At 31.9% G+C, this 19,623-nt stretch overlaps 1 protein-coding gene across 4 annotated transcripts in view; it reads left to right on the top strand.

The window, feature by feature from the left end:
- Window positions 1-55: 55 nt before the first annotated feature.
- The window catches only part of LOC143191404 (echinoderm microtubule-associated protein-like 2), a 97,146-nt gene continuing 77,578 nt past the window's right edge, over window positions 56-19,623 (top strand). For 3 of the 4 annotated variants that reach the window (XM_076396457.1, XM_076396456.1, XM_076396452.1), the window contains exon 1: window positions 66-263. The gene's annotated coding sequence lies outside the window, so the exon portion shown is untranslated. Of the gene's footprint in view, window positions 264-19,623 lie in introns of all 4 variants that reach the window. The other variant, XM_076396460.1, reaches the window with a different exon arrangement.

Genomic DNA, 19,623 nt, shown 5'->3' with positions numbered 1-19,623 from the left:
ATTAGGTATTTGTGTGGTGGGAGTAAGTTCACCTGCCCGCAATACTAAGACAAAATACAGTCGGTATTCTCGATTAGTTTTTCAGTTGAGTTCGTGTTGGGTGTTGTGGTGTTGTCCCTTGTCTTATATTACCGATATTTAATCGACACAGTAAATAATATTAAGAGTTTTAATGGATTATTCAGGTGTTTTTACAAAAATTGTACTGTAGTGAATGTTAAATTTCGTGTTTTATTCATTTAGTTTCGTTATTACCTAATCATGTAAGTACAATTCAATTATGTATTTTTTTCTTGTATATATTTAATAACAGTGCAAATAAAACTGTTTATAATGTTAATAATTTGTATTCATACAGCGTGTTTTTATTTAACGCAGATCACATTCACTGTTATTCCATGCTAATAGTTGTTACGTATTTTATAGTCGATAAAACACCCTTACTGGATTAAATACTTTTTTCTTTTCGCACTAGGTGTGATAAATTTTCTGGACAGAATGAATGTTAATTTAAAAATTGCAGTTGGTTATTGGTATTACAACTTGTCCAGCTCAGGAATGTACCAGGATCATAAATTTTGCTTACGTCCCGTGAACTAACGGCTCTGCGGCTGGTATTCGCGGCAGGGCCTCCTGCAGGACAGGAACGATAAGATTCTTATGCAAATAAGTGGAGATGCATTAAGAGTGACCATTGACGTTATCTTTTACGTTGGGTCATTTTCGGTCCCCAAACGGAAAACAAGAATAAGCGTCGAACTTTGACGTCGCTTATTGTGATCGGAATTTCGCACCAATAATCGATTGGAAGATAGAAAGTGTTTCGGTTTTTATAATCGTTTTGTGTTGGTTTATATTGTTAGCAGTCAGATAACGAAATTATAAGGCCAAATCACTTAAGTTGCAGTTGGCCCTGACTTTTAAACCCGTGTCTCATAGAATTGTCAAAGAACCCAAGGATATCTCGATTCTATGTATGAAAGAAATGGGACTGTGCAAAAATTTTGCTGTTCATTTGCTGATTGCGTAATTTTTCTATAAATGAATTTAGCGTGAATAATAAACAACAATTAATTGCGGTGATTTATTCGTAATTAAACGTCCGCAGCAAATGGGATGGAACGTAATTAGTTTTCATTTAGTTTTCTTCCGGAGGATCGAACAAGACCTGTTTGCTTTAGTCCATTAGATTAATCGTTGTATGAAAAAGAAAATACCTCTCTCCTAAAAAAATAAGCGATCGAGTTATCAAATTTTTGTGTATGTTCGTATAATATTTAAAAAATACAGAAAATTTCTCTTAGCTTAAATTTGATGTCGATTTACGTATGTAGTGGATCAGTTATCTACTCAAAAGATATATTGAAGAGTTCGTAATATCCAAAAATAACTCTCGTTCAATTTTTGTTGCATGTTTTTTAAGTATATGTGAAAATAATCAAAGTTAGTTATGAAACTGTGTTGAACAAATGAACGGTTTAAGATTCTATCAAGGAATATTGCCGATGCTAAGAGACTCTCCGGATTATTTAAAGCGTTTAAATTTTACTTGTTACCGTGTTTGTAGCAATGTCATTGTTTTTAAACAATTCCCAATGCTTTTAATCGATGGAAAATGGCGTCCACGCGGTAATCATCTGATTTGAATCTCTCTAATAGTTTTTGGCGCGTTCTTTCAGTAATACACTCGTCGCCATTTGGCTCAATTATTAGCTGCAGTTTTTTTTTAATCAAGAAGAAATATCAACATTTCAAACACAAATGGCACCTGTTGACTGGCTCAAACTAGACATGTTTACTAACTTTCATGAATCATGATGTGTCTGATTCGCAAATTTGATGATGAGTTGTGAATGAATGTTTTAGTAAAACGGCGGGTTTCAATGTGCAATTTGAACTTTTGTTTTTTCTGTCTCTCTCTCACAATTTCATTGCTTACGTTCTTCTATCCTACGTTTGGGTCTAAAGACGATTGTTCTTATTTCTTTCTTCTGTATTTTTTATTAATTAAATCATACGTTAGATATGCTTAGTACAGTCTTAATTTATAAATTAATTTATTACTACTGTTTCGTTATACTTGCATTAATATACAAGCAAGGCGAGCGCGGGATTAATACATCAGTTTGAATTTCCTAAATTAAAATAAAACTAATGAACTTAAGCTAAAGTTAAGAATACACTTAAACACTAAACAAGTTCGTGTTGTTTGGTTCGCTTCAATCTTCTGATTTCCTGCGTGTTGTCCAGTAGCTCTATTGCTTCCATGTTATTGTGATTTAGTAAACCTATGTTTTGAGACGAAACCTTGGATCACTTCGCAAATCCATTTGATTTTGAGGTCATCATGCAGCTCTTCTTTGGTTTCGTAGCCATAAGCATTAGGAAGTTTTTATGTTCAAATAAATTTAAATCGTGCATACATTTACAAGCGGCCTCTTATTTCTTCTTCTTGAAATAAAATGGTTTCTCAAGTAAATTAAAGGTTTTTGTGTTTAAAACGCGATAACACTTATATACACATAGTTATTGGTATTTTTCGTGTTGTAATTCTTGGTTCCTATACGTCTGAAGTAGAAGGCCCAGATTCGCCGGTTTCAAAAGAATCTGTTGAAATACACGTGTCATAATTATCGATTTTATGACTGAGAATCAAATTCAACCGGACCTATACGGCAAGTTTTGTAATAATTCACTGCAAACGTTAGAAAGATGTTGTTTCCCATACATAAAGCCTATATATATATATATATTAATCGCTGTTGCAAACTCTATATCTTTAAAATGAGACTAGGTTCAGACAAAATCGCATTACCATCTGCGTTTTTTTCTTCAACAATCAAGATAAAAAACGTTTAATGGAAATACCTCTATATACAGACACAAATTGCTTGTATTCTTATAAATTAAAAAAAAAACATAGCAAAAAGTAAATCGTCCTCCAAATTGGATAAATGGTGTTTCTGAATTAAATTTCATGCATACCCGGTCACTGTAATACTTTATAAACGATGTTAAACCGTACCCAAACCATCGTTAGAAAGTAAATTTCATCGGTGTATGATTACATTCTAATCTGTTGTCCGTTGACATTAGTACGGAAGAAAAATGCCGTCGTGTTAGTTTAAAAACATAAAGTACATAAAGTTTTGAGTGTTCTTTGTAACTTTGATGCATTCTTGAGGGAAATTGATACGATGTATTAGGCGCTTGATATATTCTAGTGATTTTTTACTTTAGGAAGGCATTTAGTGCTTTTTAGAAGAATAGATGCAATATGTATTGATCAAAATATTTTCAATCAATTCTTATAGTTTTTTCCTAGCAACATGGCGATGCCATATCGAAATAACGATGTTGATTTGGTTGCGATACGATCGATTAATATTTTCGAAACCATATGCCAGCCAAGCCATGCTGCATCGTTATGGACAAGTGGTAATGAGAAGGTAACGGTGTCGACAGCCGAGAACAATATGGATGTTTCGATATATGGATATTTTAAAAAATATCGTTATATCGATTTCAGGGTAAGTTATATGGCTCGGTGAATGGAGGTAAAACGAAATGAAACAGTGGTGTTTACATTATGTGACCGTTATTTATTGGCAATATAAAAAATGTGGAAAATACAAAATAGATAAAACCGATGGCAGCGGTGTTACCTGGAGACGAGGCTTGGGTAGTCGATGATGGCACGTCTAAACCAAACGATGGTAGGTTACTGAATGATCGGAAATACCCTTCAATAACATCCCAGATAAACGTCTCGGGGTTGCCAGCTATTTGTTAACTATTCGTGTGTATAAAAAAAATATCAATATATTGGAGATACAAAATATTGATATGTTTAATAAATCCTTACAATTAAGTACCAAATTTACACCAAACCTTTAAAATACGCACCAAAATATACTAAACCTTTAAAATTAAATATCAATTGAAAAAGTGTATTAATAATTATATGGCGCTACTGGGTCTAATGAATACCCTAGACGCGCCAGAACTTTCCATTCGAATAGTGTATCCAAGTAAATGTATTTTCATTAGAGAACTTTTTCATGTTTAGTTCTTGTTTCCTTCGTTGGTCTGTTTTTTTGACAAATCATTCTGATGTCACTCTATTTTTCCTTAGCTTCTTCTGTTATTAGCTGTGTAAATTTTTCTTAATAAAATTAGATTTAATCACTGTAATCTCTATAACATTATTTATTTGTTAGTATTTATTTTCTCCTCGTACAATTTAACCAAAGGCTCATATATATTCTGGACAATTACACACATATCTATGCATAGGAATCTTTAACACTCTAAAATATGATTTTCTACAGTTATCCTATATTAATTATATAATCACCTTTAGTTGTTTCCACTCTCATCATTCTGGCTTGGTATTGTCATCATTGAATTATAATCCCACATCCAGAAAGTTTCATTCACTCACTGTCACATTCTGAGCCACTATTCAGGTCAATAATTAAGCTGTACATTTCTAATCTAACACTGGTTCACAATTTCACCATTTGTTAACCCCTTTTTCTATGTGCCTGATCTAGTTCATCCAAACCGAAGGGCGTTATTGTAGAGAGTGTATTGCTTTCCACATATCCAAACAGTTCTTGTCTGTATATCTTTCTTTGCGTCTATATCTACTCTAGTAATTCTTTGTTACATTCCATAACAATTCGATTTGATTGAATCTGCAGTGATGGGGTGGAAGACCTTACATTCTATGATAATATCTACTGTGTAATCTTTTTTCAGAAGTATCTAAACAAGTAAATTATATAAAACACAATTAAACACAATTAAGTGACTTTTTGTTTTTATCATATAACTTTTACCTTTTTTCATCAACTTTTCTTTTCTTTACCCTCTTTTTATTAGCGTCTTGGCAGTGGTGACTCAATGTTCCATTTTGAAATACCTACGTATATACACAAGTGATGGCTTATATCTCTGAAAGAGCTACATATCCCCAAGTTTTCTATAGGTATCCATACTAACAGTTATCTCTGAAATAATTGTACTAAATGCCGACAGGACTAGGAGGACCTACTGAAAATGATGCCAGTTAGGCTAGTAACCAGGCTGGGTAAGACCGGATGTCTTCTGGGATGATTTCTAAGTTAGTCACTCCTCAGTCGGCAAGCTTAATACAGATGACTGTGGTTCGGAGCCCACGTTAAACTGTAGGTCCAGTCCAGATAAACCCTCGTTGCTAAAAAAGGAGACTTAATAAAATTGTATTAAATTATTTTTATAATAAAAAAACTGCTCAGTGATTTTATACATTTCATAAATGTAATCTCGAATAGAACAAACATCAATGTACCCAAAGTTATTTTGTACTTACGTCATATAAATTTGTGACGTCAAAACGTCGTAATATTATCAACTCTGAATTTTTGTTCAGTTTGGCTTTGACATACAACAAAATTCTAACCTAAATAAAATAATTGAATAAAAATGTTATCAAATATAATTTATTTTAACCTTATAGTACATCTAAAAACTACAGTTAATTCTACAGCTACAATAGTTTAATAGGTTAGAGTTATAACCTTTTATCACTATTGCTTTCAAGAATTTTGTATACGTCTGACAAATGAGAAGGAAAATATTGTCTGATTATACATCTTTACATTACACATCTTGGTGACGCATGTGCAAAAACTCGGTGAATCGTTTGTCTTTAATTTGCGAGATTTTATTTGTACCCAGCCATAGTAATATTCACTGCAGCTGCAATACAAAATATTTGTTAAAAAGACCTCAACAGCTGAATATTTAATAATACCAATGTTTACCTCTCTAACTCATTTTACTTTTTCAACAACTTTTTCAACTTTCTCAATTTCAGAGTAATCAAAAATATTAAACAACGATTTGAAATTTACCAAAACAAGCAAGGCGTCAAAACAACGTTTACCGGTTTATAACCTCTTATCACTAAGGTTTTGAAGAATGTCGCAAACATTGGACAACCGAACGACTTTTGCAGGCTTACATGTTCCAACGTATCTGACAGCATTGTATCTCTTTTTAGCTGGAATAAAATGAGAATGAAAATATTGTCTGGTATTAAAGCGAATTTACAAACTAGAATAGGCAATACATTATACATCTTGATGACGTAAGTTCACTGCCTCTTTGGATAGACTACAGGTGTTTTTTTTGCAGATCTGTGTTATCTGTATCCATCACGATAAATTCCACCAGTTAAAAGTCTCGCGTCTTCTATTGTGTGTCCGCCGTGGTCACGCTTGAATGGAACAGCCACGGACCACCTGTTTGGTGCTGGCAAATGAGTCACAGCTCGAGAGATCCCGCCGTTAACGTTGTTATGGCGTGGGATCAAAAAACTTAAATGATATAGGTGCTTACTCATCAAAACTAATGGTGTCGACCTGGGGGATAATACCCGGAAAATACTCGTGTGCCGTACTGGTCGTTGCTCAATTTTAAAGCAGTTCATGAACTTTTATCGTCTTACCATTTTCGATCAGTTCGGGTTTTTTTATTACCCTCGGTGGTTCAAGAATGTGTCCAGCGAAAATAAATCTTTTTATTATCCCTCCTATTAGGGACAATTGATTTTAATTATTATCAAAAAATTAAAATTATTAGTGCCTTTGTAGGTATTTGTACATACAAACGTTAATTACAAACACAAAACTGGTAATCCAACGCAGTCAAAACAATGTTTTAGGATTAATTACCAGTGCTTATCGCTACACAACAAACGAAGAGTTGCACTATAACCTCGAAATCTAATGGATATACGAAGTGATCCAAGATTTCGCCTTAAAACATGAATGAAGTTGCTAAATCACAGCAACGTAGAAACACTACAGCTACTGGACAACGCGTAGGAAATCAGAGGAATGAAGCGAAACAAACCACGCCTGTTTGGTATAAGTGTATTTTTCACTTTAGCTTAAAATGGATTAGAACAGTAGTAATAAATTTATAAAAATAAAATCACTACATAGTATAAAACAAAGTCGCCTTTTCTGTCCCTATATCCCTATGTGCGCTTAAATCTTTAAAACTACGCAACGGATTTTGATGCGGTTTTTTTCTAATAGATAGAGTGATTCAAGAGGAAGGTTTACATGTATAATACATGCATAATATACTAAGGCAACATTGCTAATTTTAGAGGTTTCTAACGTGATGTCGTAAATTAACCTATTTTTTTAGGCTTATTTAGCAATTAGCAAAAACGCTGCCTAACCCTACGAGTTAGATCAAATTAATGTACTACAGTATTGTACACCATAAAAAGGTCTACAAAAAAGTCCGTGATGGTATATGTTTATCTTTTAGGGATAACCCACATTAACCATTTTTATTGTTTACTTTTTACGTGAGAAAATGGCTTATTTACGAAGCTATTTTAAGCAATACGGCATTAATCCTTATCGAATTAAGTACCTTAAATACAGTGTGCAATTAATATAGATCAATATGGTTCCTTACAGCATGTAAATTAAACAAATATTTTCGGAGATATTACAAATTTAAAATTTGCGTTTAAAAATGTGTAATGTAATAAAAATTGTATGAATTTAGATATTCCAAAGATAGCAAGAAATCTTCATAGTAAGTATAGGGGAAGAGGAATTGTTTTACTCCAAATTTAATGCGTGCAGGCCAAGGGCAGTAATGAATGAACCAAAAATACTGGATCGATTTTAATCATGTTTTCATTGAGTGACATAGGCATATATATTTTATGCCCGTGCAAAGTCGGAGCGGGCCGCTATGTTTTTATATACAACGTTCATATTTTTTCTGTAGTGTATTTAATTTAGTATCAGCATTGCACCCGTGCGAAGCCGGGGCGGGTCGCTAGTATATAATAAACAAATATAAAATAAATGAATTAAGATTGTACCAAGCATATCTATTGTAAGATGTAATTAATATAAAAAATAATCACTTGATTTAACTTTTCTCCTAGAAATCTCAGAAGTTCGACAGTGATGATCGACATATATCGTTGATTATATAAATTATATTATATATTTTCTATTCTCAATAATTGTAGCTTGACCCGTGTAATCAACAATAAAATGTGCAGTGCATCTGCAATAAAAAAAATATGTTTAAAATAATACAAATTTTTAATACAAAAAATTGTTCAGCAGAGCAATTTTTACATGTTGGTTGTAACAAAAATGCAAACATCACTCAGTATATTAAATATATTACTAAAATATACGCCGTAACAACTTTTTTTTAATATTTGACTGGTTAGTAATATCCAAAAATAACTCTCATTCAATAGTTTAAGATTTATCTTCAGTCTGCGATTTATAAACAAAAAAAATCGTTCGAATTTTTTCTTGTTTTTTCCTGTAAATATTTTTTATTGCTGGAAAGAATATGCGAATTCCTATGAATTTTTCTGCAGAATAATGTAGTGCTTGATTATTTAGTACATGTGATTTACTTGGTGAGGTTCTCTGAACTAGGTTGTAATTAAATAAATTATATTATTTCACTTTTTATAGTATTATAATAATACTATAATAAGTATTTTTTTATATAATAATTGATTATATGTCATCGTAATAATTCCATCATAGTTCATCGACATTTTTTAAATATTGTTTTGACTTATATCGAATCTGTTGAGTTTCTTCAAATGAAATATTTCTTAAGAACCTTTATATATGTAGAAACAGACCGAAGATAGTGAAGTAAACAGAAACTGAAAAAAAACCGACGATTTCGTCACTAGACACATTCCAAAATTAAATATCAGGTTCATTTTACTTAAGTTCGTCTTAATGACTAGTTGGCTTTGGTAGGAATGTATTTAAATTAGAAAACATCGATATTGTGTCGTGAAATATATATCGATACTTTCGATTCGCTGACATTATCACTCCATATAGAAATAGAACAAAATAGAGAATAATTTTCAGGATTGTGAATTTAATTTTGAGGAAATTTTGAATTTAATTTATGATTAATGGCGTAACTTATGTTATATATTGCATCGAAATCTTAACTGTGACGGTATTAATGCGAATGCTTCTTGCAAAATGCAATAAGGTATCTCAATGTATTATTTCTTAGCTCTGAACATATTGAATAAAATATGCACGGTTTGGAGAGAATTTTATTTTTACTGTTAAATTTGAAGGGGCTACTGAAAGTGATTGAGCGGCTAAAATAATCCAACACTGGATAGTACGTGATGCGTTTTTAAACCAAAAATACCGAGTATTAGAAATTGGAAGTTTTACTCACCCAAATCCCATGTTGAAGGGATATGTGCTAGCTGAATCTGACAAATTAAGGGGTCATATGATTTAGAGATATTTTATTATTTCTTAGGTCTAAACAATTGCTTTAACTAGATTTTTCTATTTCTAAGCTATCCAAAGGTAAAGAAAACAAAATTACCGACTTATGTCGTGGACCTACCTTACGAGAAAATTACTATCAGAGAAATTAAACAAATAATAATGAGAGAGATTTAAAAAATCCTGGGTATGATCTAGTAACCGGAAAAAAAATGACAAGAACTATCAGAGAAAAGTAAAATTAATAACAATCATATTTAACGCAATGTTATGAATGAATTATAGTCCTATTCTTATTGTCCATTTGGAAAGTAGCTAAAATAATGATTCTTAAGACGTCGCTTCTTATCGGTCTGTAAGTTTATTACTCATAAATTCAAAAGTTTTTGAAATACTACACATAAAGACGGTTAATAATTTAATAGAAAAAATAAATATTTTTCCAGAACATTAAGTTTCGTAATAATCATGGAACCATAGAACAAGTTCATAGATTGGCCAAGAAAATAAATGGAGACTGAAGTGGCAAAAGATATTGTCCGGTTACATTCCTGGACATATCGCAGTCCTTTGATACAGTGTCGAATACAGGGTTGCTAAAATAAATATACTTCTCCCTCATCTATGACTTCTCCCTAGACTATGAAAACACTGAAGTACATCCAACATATTCAGGAGTCCCACAATGTATCTACTTTATACTTGTATCTTTGTCTCTTATATGAACTGATCTATCAACCACAAAAGTCAGTACTATGACAACATATGCAAACAGACCTCAATAGAATACCACTATGGCTGAAAACATGACACATTAAAACAAAAAAAAAACAAACATTCTACCTATGTAATTTTTATTCTGCATATGAAATAATGCTACACTGTATTAAGTAGAAAAATAAATTTCTACATGTTATGTATACAATTAAGATATGCTTATTAGTATACATTAAAAACCATCGTGGTCCGGAGATTCGGCTACTTTCGGAACTACTCGTATAATCTACTCGGCGCAAGCCGAAACACCAAAACTCGATGTTGCCAAATTTACAGCTAGGCTATTTCCTTACATAGTTAACTGGAAATTTGTAAAAAGAGTAATGACTATGATTAGGAGAACTTTGAAATATAAGAATACAATTGTTGGCAACAAAGCCTTGACTTACAAAATAAATATTCAAAAATCAATTCATTATTTTAGTATAGTACGTAGACAACACATTTTTTATTGAAGATAATTAAACAACATTTTAATAACGATGAATATATTTTAATACATATATTACAATAACTTAAATACTGTCCAACATCTTAAAACAATATTTTACGGAACGTTGTCAGTGTATTTTAAAAATATTTATAAGATCTGATATGTTTTGAACTACCAATATAACTTAGTCAAAATTTGATGACATGTTAATGAAACAAATATTAATAAAATACTTAACCTATATACTACGTGTACTTTATATTCTAATATATATACACACAATTTAGCTTAAAACTTACCTAAACCTATTTATCTATTTATAATATTATTTTAACTACTACCAACTGATCAGTTCGATGTCGGACGAGCAACAAACTAGACTTGTTTTGTTCGTAACTTAATTTTGTGTATATGACACAAAATTATATTATTATTTTTGTATTGTTTGGACTCGGCATCGGCTTCAAACTGATCAGTCGGTAGAAAAAAAATTGAAAATAATGAACGCTTCAGGCCACGACCTCCGGGTGTTTGCTGAACTCTCTTAGCATTCCACCATTGAGGCAGTAACCTATAATATTTCTACGGCTTCCCATATGATATGGTCATCATCATCACCTTACCTTCAAAATATACAATTAGCTGTCTGTACGTCTCCATAATATTTAAAGAAATATTCTCTAACTCCTAACCGTTGAGGAGTTGTGTCTTCCATCACATCAGCTCAGCAATAACATTATACACAATTATCTGATTATTTTAGATAAAAAATACCTGAAAACATTGTAGGTGCCTTTGAAATTTGAGGGTTTCCCTCGATTTCCCCGGATTCCACCATGAGATCCTGACTTGGTTCCAATGGGACCATCCATAAAAAAAGAATCTTGAAAATCAATCCACAATTGATCACAACATACATAAAAAAATATATACAGCCGGACATAGAACCTTCTCCTTTTTTGAAGTGGTTTAAAAATATAAAATTATTTTTAAAGGGTTTCAAAAACGTTGAAGGCGCTAATTTAAAGAGACTTGATAGAATGGCACGGCTGATATATTAATGAACAGTGTGATAAATTGAGAAAAATCGATAGGTAGGTCGACAATCGATATTTTCGATATATCGTGTACGTCTCTAGAACACAAATTTACACCTGGACGTTTCCTGTTTTCTGAACATTACCATAAAAAATAGACACGTCAGTTTGGCGCCACCCACACATACCGTTTAACCTCAGCCGGACGTAGTTTATAACAAAAACAAACCAAACGAACGAAGATCCATTCAAAATGATCATATTAGAAGTAGTAATTTCCACGCAGACCGATAAAATGTGTAAAGGAATAACGAGATAGCAAACACGAAGCTTGTGGTCTAACCATATTCGCTAAAATAACACGTTATGTCATCGTTTCGGAAAGTTCATCATAGAAAATAGCATCCTCGGCGTATGACAGTTACTTAACGATGTATTAATTATGCAGGTAAATGTGGTTAAAATCAAACAAACAAGATGTCCGTGTTTGATATGTTTTTTCTCACATCGAACTTTGTCTTGCACGAACCTCAAATAATACAGGTCTGCAATAAAAAAGCTATTTGAGTATTTTCAATTGATTTTTATTTATTTTGGTATGCTGAAAACGAATGTAATATTGAAAAAATTGCAGGATATCAGGATTTGTTGAAATGCATATCCAGTACGATACAGCACAATGGCGTATGTTTAGGTTCATCGCAAAGAAGCTCTGCTTTACGACGGCGGTTTTTATGCTTCAGTTCCTGTAGCTCATACTGTACACCTTAAAGAAACCTACAAATACAACGTGAGGTAAAAGTCCCGCTACCATTGACGCAATTTCCACTGTCGCTATTTCTGCTCGTTCTTGTGGCGTCTATAATAAAATTTGGACGTCTACACAACCTAATGGTTAAAGCGAAACTGAGCTATACGGAGCGGAACTTTTGCCCCACCTTATATAATACCATAATATGAAAACCATGATTGGCAGGGGTGGCAAAGATAGAGATTACTTCAAATACATAATTTCAACATTTCCAAAGTCCATGAGAAGCAAAGGTGAAGGAAGGGTTTTCGTGAAACCAAATTTTAGATGGTTATCATCGGCATATGACAGTTACTTAACGATGTATTAATTATGCAGGTAAATGTGACAAACAAAATGTCCGTGTTTGATATGTTTTTTCTTACATCGAACTTTGTCTTGCACGAACCTCAAATAACACAGGTCTGCAATAAAAAAGCTATTTGAGTATTTTCAATTGATTTATATTTATTTTGGTATGCTGAAAACGAATGTAATATTGAAAAAATTGCAGGATATCAGGATTTGTTGAAATGCATATCCAGTACGATACAGCACAATGGCGTATGTTTAGGTTCATCGCAAAGAAGCTCTGCTTTACGACGGCGGTTTTTATGCTTCAGTTCCTGTAGCTCATACTGTACACCTTAAAGAAACCTACAAATACAACGTGAGGTAAAAGTCCCGCTACCATTGACGCAATTTCCACTGTCGCTATTTCTGCTCGTTCTTGTGGCGTATATTTGTCTATAATAAAATTTGGACGTCTACACAACCTAATGGTTAAAGCGAAACTGAGCTATACGGAGTGGAACTTTTGCCCCACCTTATATAATACCATAATATGAAGACCGTGATTGGCAGGGGTGGCAAAGATAGAGATTACTTCAAATACATAATTTCAACGTTTCCAAAGTCCATGAGAAACAAAGATGAAGGAAGGGTTTTCGTGAAACCAAATTTAAGATGGTTTGTGACGGACCTCCTGAGCAACCTTGAAGAGCAAGGAGAACGATTTCACCGGATTTATTAAATTCAAGGAAAAAACATGGCAAGAAAAATATAGCCTATCAACGATATCAGACTGGTCGCTTCAGAGAAACCTTCCAGATTCAGAAAATGTGCAAAGACCAATCTCATTATGAAAAAGGAAAAGTGTTAATGCTGTTGGTAAATGTATATTAAATGACATATGTATCAGTAAAGATTTGTAAATAAAATAATGTTTTTCAAGTCTGTTCTCTTTTATTTTAATATAATAACTCGTTTATTATAGTTACCCAAATTGTTAAGAAACGTGTATTCGTATGACAAAAATGAAGTCATTTCCGGATTCAGCACACCAAAAAACATAAATATTACTTCACAAAACCTAAGCCGGTTTTAGAATTCTTTTTCACATCTGTGTAATCGCAGTGCTTTACGAATCTGAGCATTCTCAAGCTGTCTATTGGCTTCGATACCATGCTCTTGTCCAATGATGAAAGTTGACTTTCTCATTTGATTCTTATACGAACTGGTATTGTACAATAATAGTAAACCGATTTTCTGATGTAAATTCTAGATTAAGGCGTGTTCTTATTGTTGGTGTAGAGCTTTGGGTAAATATAGTCTATTCAAAATTATTTTGTACATAATAATTTAAATTTATGACGTCAAAACGTCGCAACGTTGCCGTATCAACTCTAAGTTTTAGTTCAGTTTGGATTAGACATACAACAACATTCAAACCTAAATAAAATAATTAAACAGAAATGCTGTTACCAAATATAATTTATTTTAACATTATAGTAAATCTAATGCATATATTACCGAAGGACTTACAATTGAGTACACAGTTATAATAGTGTGTAGACTACGGTTGTGTTTGATTATATTTACATTGAAGTCTTTTCCATAAAACCTATGAGTTTGAGTTCTAGACGCGTTTGTAGTTGTATCCCCTGGAGGCCTAATGCACCCAATTAACAATTGTATAATTAGTAATATATTTTACTTTCATCAGGCAGCATATTTATCTTTTAAGTGTTTCCTGGTACAGGCATTTTGATATCACTGTATTTTCCTTTCGCTTGTTCTGTTAATACCTGTATCAATACCTTATATTTGTTGACAAAACTAGTTTTAATCATTGCATTCTTCTTAATGCATTTGCCATATCTGCAAAACAGTTACTATTATTTCTGTTCTGACACATTGTAACCAAATGCCCAAATATATTCTGAACAGTTACACACATTTCTGTGCACATAAATGTTTTACACGCTGCAATAACATTTCTCTCATTCATTTGACAATTTCTTCTTCAATGTCTCTGATCGAATTCATCCAAACCGAAGATGTTATTAACCATTCCTGTTTCTAGCATGAAGCACAATATATCAGCAATGAATTATTAATGAATTTTATGACTAATAAAACTTAATCAATTGTTATTCCAACATTTACCTTTTCCATCAACTTTTGTTGTCATAACATTATTTTTATTATTATCTTGCCATGAGTGACCGTTGGATATATTGATCCCATTCTGAAATATCCATATCACATCTACATGCATATATTGAAATAATAAGTTTTTCGTCATTTTATTTTATCCTTTAAAAGTATTCTTTTAAAGGAATATCCGGAAGTTTTGTTACACCTTTTCGATACTTTGCAAACTAACAGTTTACTTTGAAATAATTGTATTAAAGTATGTTTGTATTTTGGCTTTAACGAATTTTGCTGGCAAGACGATTTAAAGACGCAATCTGTCCTGTCTAGCTTCGGAATATTCAATCAGTCAATCAATCAAATGGCCTTTATTGAGAAAAATTGGTAGAACATATTTTAATCAGAATATTTTCCAAAATTTGGCGATTGGAACACCACTCAAATTTCTCATTCGAGCTGCAATAATGTATCATTCACAGCTCTTGCAACCTGTCGCCGAGCATTTTCCTGCAAAAGGCTGACTTTGGGCCTGTTACTCGTAGTTGTTGGTCTTTTTTGTCGTTCAATATGTTCAGTTGACGCCCATGCATATCTGCTGTAACAGTTTTATTCGATTTTATCGGGTCGAAATACGCTACACCTTGCTAATCCCACCATATGCACATTTTTATAAATCCATTAATCCTATTTCATTTGATAAATACAATATTTTTATAATTATTGATTACTGTCACCATTGTTACCGATATTGCTTACGTTATTTAACAGAATATGTATACAAATATTTTTTATGAAGTTTTAACATCTTTCTATATTTTTTCCTGAATTTTGCAAATTTCCGGTGGGCAGATGATGCATTTCTTACATAAGATTAAATTACTCTTTTGGATACGTTATCAGTGGTATGGATGAGCTATTTTAGTAGTTTTTCTTTCATAGCTAAAATGCATTTATTATCTTCGGCAGCGCTCTTCAACAGTACTATCAGATGGTTTCAGCAACTCGTCTCACATCTTTATGACTCCCCCACATATATATCATCATTTGCGTCTTGACACGACTAACATTTCAGTTTGACTACGTTTCACCGCTTAGTTTTATACATAATGTTTTCAATAATCAATTTAAATTCACTACTTTTCAACAGTTTTGCTCTGAAAATGTTTCGAAATACATTACTAGTTACATTTTTCGCGATTCTCATTTTATGTAATCTTTATTTCACAATCTTTTTATATTACAAGGTACTTTTTCTTGCAAATAAATAAATAAATAAATCAATTCATTAGAAATTTCTTCAAATAATTGTTTTGTTAAAATAAATGTTATAAACTCATCAGTTAATGGCTGTGTAACAATTACAAAAGCATATCTGTACACTTAATGCATACTTTGATTCGTTAACCTGTAGAATTATTTCTTTGTTAACCACAACTGGCGTTAGTTGTGATTATTTGTTGATAAAAAGATGTGAGTATCTCTCAATAATATCAATTAGATTCCGTGAAGTTGTATATGAGAGTAGATTTTCAAACATTTTAGTTAATATTTAAATTTCTTTCGTAAATAATAAAATATTGGTAAAATATATCAAGGTATTTTTTTTAACTAATATTGATTTTTCCTGGGTGTTTTAGTATTATTTGCTAAGATAAACGCTTTCGAAAATATTATTGATATTGATCAAGTATTAGAAATATTTACCGCCGTTACAAAATGAACGGTGATTTTTTGGATGATTTAGGTCAATATAAACGAATATAAAATTCCTAAAATTTGAGTTTGAACGTATTTTTTATTTGAAAATTTTTTCTTAACGCAATCGATCATTTTTAGGTGTAATGATCCCTGGTGAACTTGTTGAGTATGAATGCTTAATAAAAAATAGGCAATTCACGAAAAGTTCTGCATATTTCATGCAAAGAATACACACAATGAAAATATTTTAGCCATATATTTTGGGATTTTCTACGACAATTTATCAATGCCCGTTGAACTAAAATATTAAAGAATATTACCAAGTGACAGTTAACGTTCTATGACTCCCAACTAAAAAAGCAGCATAGTTAACTTCAGTTTACCCATTGCCACCACAAGTTTCTATGTTGAAAAATGAGTTTAATGACCAGTCTTAATTGTATTGATTCTTCCATGCCTTTGTTCATCGATGGTTGTGTATTTATGAGAGAATGAACACTTTTGTAAGTTGAGATCAGCTGTATCAAAAAACCTTTGGAGCAGTTTGATTTATTTATCAATTAACATCCATTTTCAAGTGGTTCGTGGAAAATGATTAAAAAATATTAAATACCTTGAAAATATTTTGTACAAAATAATGTTGATTTAATTGTTTATCTTTATATTGTGATTTTGGGCTCTCGTCCAACATAATAAAAAGATAAACGACTTGAATAAGATTATTGAGAAAATATTAATAAAGAGTGCTTTAGTAGGTCATCGTAATAGGTCCAATTTTTATCCCAAGTTCCAGTACGCTGCAGAAAACTCTATTTTAGAAGTAGAATTTTCAATCCATTTGTGTGGTAATGGATTCATTTGGATTTTTCCTATCGCATGTAAACGTCTGGAAACAGTTGATTTATCAACGGCTAAACGGTCTGAAAGATCTTTGAGAGTTTGAGCTAGATTTGCGTCCAATTGGTCTTTAAATTCATTGTCTTTAAACTTTTTTGGTTATTTAGTTCGTTCTTCGTCGTTTACATCAAAATCTTGACCGATTGAATTAAGTATCAAAGAAATTTATAATTGTTACAGCATATTTTGTTGTTGTAAGTTGGGGTAAGTTTATTCATATATATGTATATGAAGTATATATGTGTATGTATGTATATATAATCCAATCGGTTTGAGATTTTTAAACTATTTACTATTAATAATTTAACATCAACCACTTTTTAAAGACAGTCAAATTTGACGAAACGACGAACGAAAACGATTCTGCATTTCTTTACTATATGTGCTTCCGGGTACACAACACTTCATAGATCGCTTTACTTATTCACTTTACTTATTGTACTACCGACTTTTATATACTAATGACCTAATAATATTTCTATATTCTTCCATTTTTATGTCTTTATACGTGTTTATGTTTATAAGTTTCTACTTATATATTTTTTATACTTTTGTACCTTTATGGCTTTATATTTTTGATCTTTTTATAATTTTATTATTTATATGCTTATATTTATATATATATAACTTATATTCTTTTTTTAACTTATAATTTACTTATTATTTATTGCCCAAGTAAGAACAAATTTGTGTGTCATCACTTTAATAACTACCTTGAGGGGTTCATTTTATTAAAGAAAAAAAGTATAATTATCCGGATAAGCTTAAGGTTACTTAACAAAGATAGTTTGAAATTTTTTTTGGATCTATTAGAGCTCGTCAAATCAGGAATAGACATCCTCGGCTAGTATATTTGAGAAATCATTTGAAGTATTCAACATAAGTTAATTTTTTTTTCATCTCATTCGCCTTTAGGAAATTGTGAAGAGGATGAACATGAGGGCTCTTTAGATATTTTATATTCCGTACTAACGGGGGACGACTCTATAACTTCAATTCCAGATGTTGTTATATGAATAAACGAATCAAGGCAATGTCTTATGGGCCAGAAAATTGTTTTATTTTACTGTCACTAGGTCTTTGAGCTATCTCTTTTATTTTATATATTTTTGTCAAATAATTTTTAAAAATGTAAATTTAAAACCTTTTATTTGTACACTGCATAATTATTTTCCAGATAGAATATCACAGATAGTAAGGTGCGCTATATACTTTTAGGTAAACCGAATTTTAACAGGGGAAACTCAAAGTTGTTTTCAGTATAAGAAAGGAACAAGACAGAACTCTGATAGATCTCTAATAGATTAAATTGTGACAGTAAACAAATATGGAAAAGGGAAAAGACTGAAGAGTAAGACTGAAGTAATTTTGATTTATGTATAATTATATATACAATATTTATATTTTATAGATATATTTATTTTTGCAGATTATATTTATTTCATTCATTGAACTTTATGTAACAAATTTATTTCATAAATTAAATTGTTTGTTATTTAAATTTTATTGGTCAATTAAACGTGACGTCAGGGCTGTCACATGCTGCACCTGCATGGCACACTTTATCAAGAAACCAATCAATTGTCTTCTCAGCGAAATGTTTTTTACAGGTGCCTATAATGCAGATTTAAATTGGTCAATCAGGTTACTTGAATGGTCGATATAATCCCATCTGGATGTTGGACAAAGCATAACTTTTCGCCAGAGACCCCTATTAAGTTTTTTCTCTATTACTCTATGATTAGTATATGCTTAACGGTCAGCGACACGCTGAGTGCATAACTGTCGATTCTACCCCTAAAGAAGAATTTCATGTGTCAATCTACAGTGGCCAATTCAAAGTCATGATAATTTGCACAGTTTGTGCCTGTTAATATTGAGTGTTCATGCCCTGGTGACTTTTTTCACTTCCCAGAGCTTATTATTCTCCATCAGGTCCCGTTCGAGCTGATATAGTTGCCCAAAAAGCATAGTAGTGACGTATTTCAAATCTCTTCTCCGGAAGAGGAAGTTTTTGAGTAAGGACTCTTCGCTTTTCTCCGGCAAGTAAACCGCTCTCTCATTGCTCTTGATTCCAATGTGAGAGGGAAGAGATGAGTCGATGTGACTTCGTCATTTTGAACATCATGCCTGGCAGAAATAAATTAATCCGTATGACTCACAAATATAGATTGACTTTATTATGGGACTAACTGATGCGTTGATGCTTCTGTACGCTCGCCGCTTATCTCC

This window comes from Rhynchophorus ferrugineus, unplaced genomic scaffold (assembly GCF_030347505.1).
Source record: "Rhynchophorus ferrugineus isolate W39M unplaced genomic scaffold, kcgeb_rfMv2 rfM2, whole genome shotgun sequence".
Lineage (NCBI taxonomy): Eukaryota > Metazoa > Arthropoda > Insecta > Coleoptera > Curculionidae > Rhynchophorus > Rhynchophorus ferrugineus.
The sequence above is the reverse complement of the archived record's forward strand: the minus strand, read 5'-3'. Positions and strand labels throughout refer to the sequence as shown.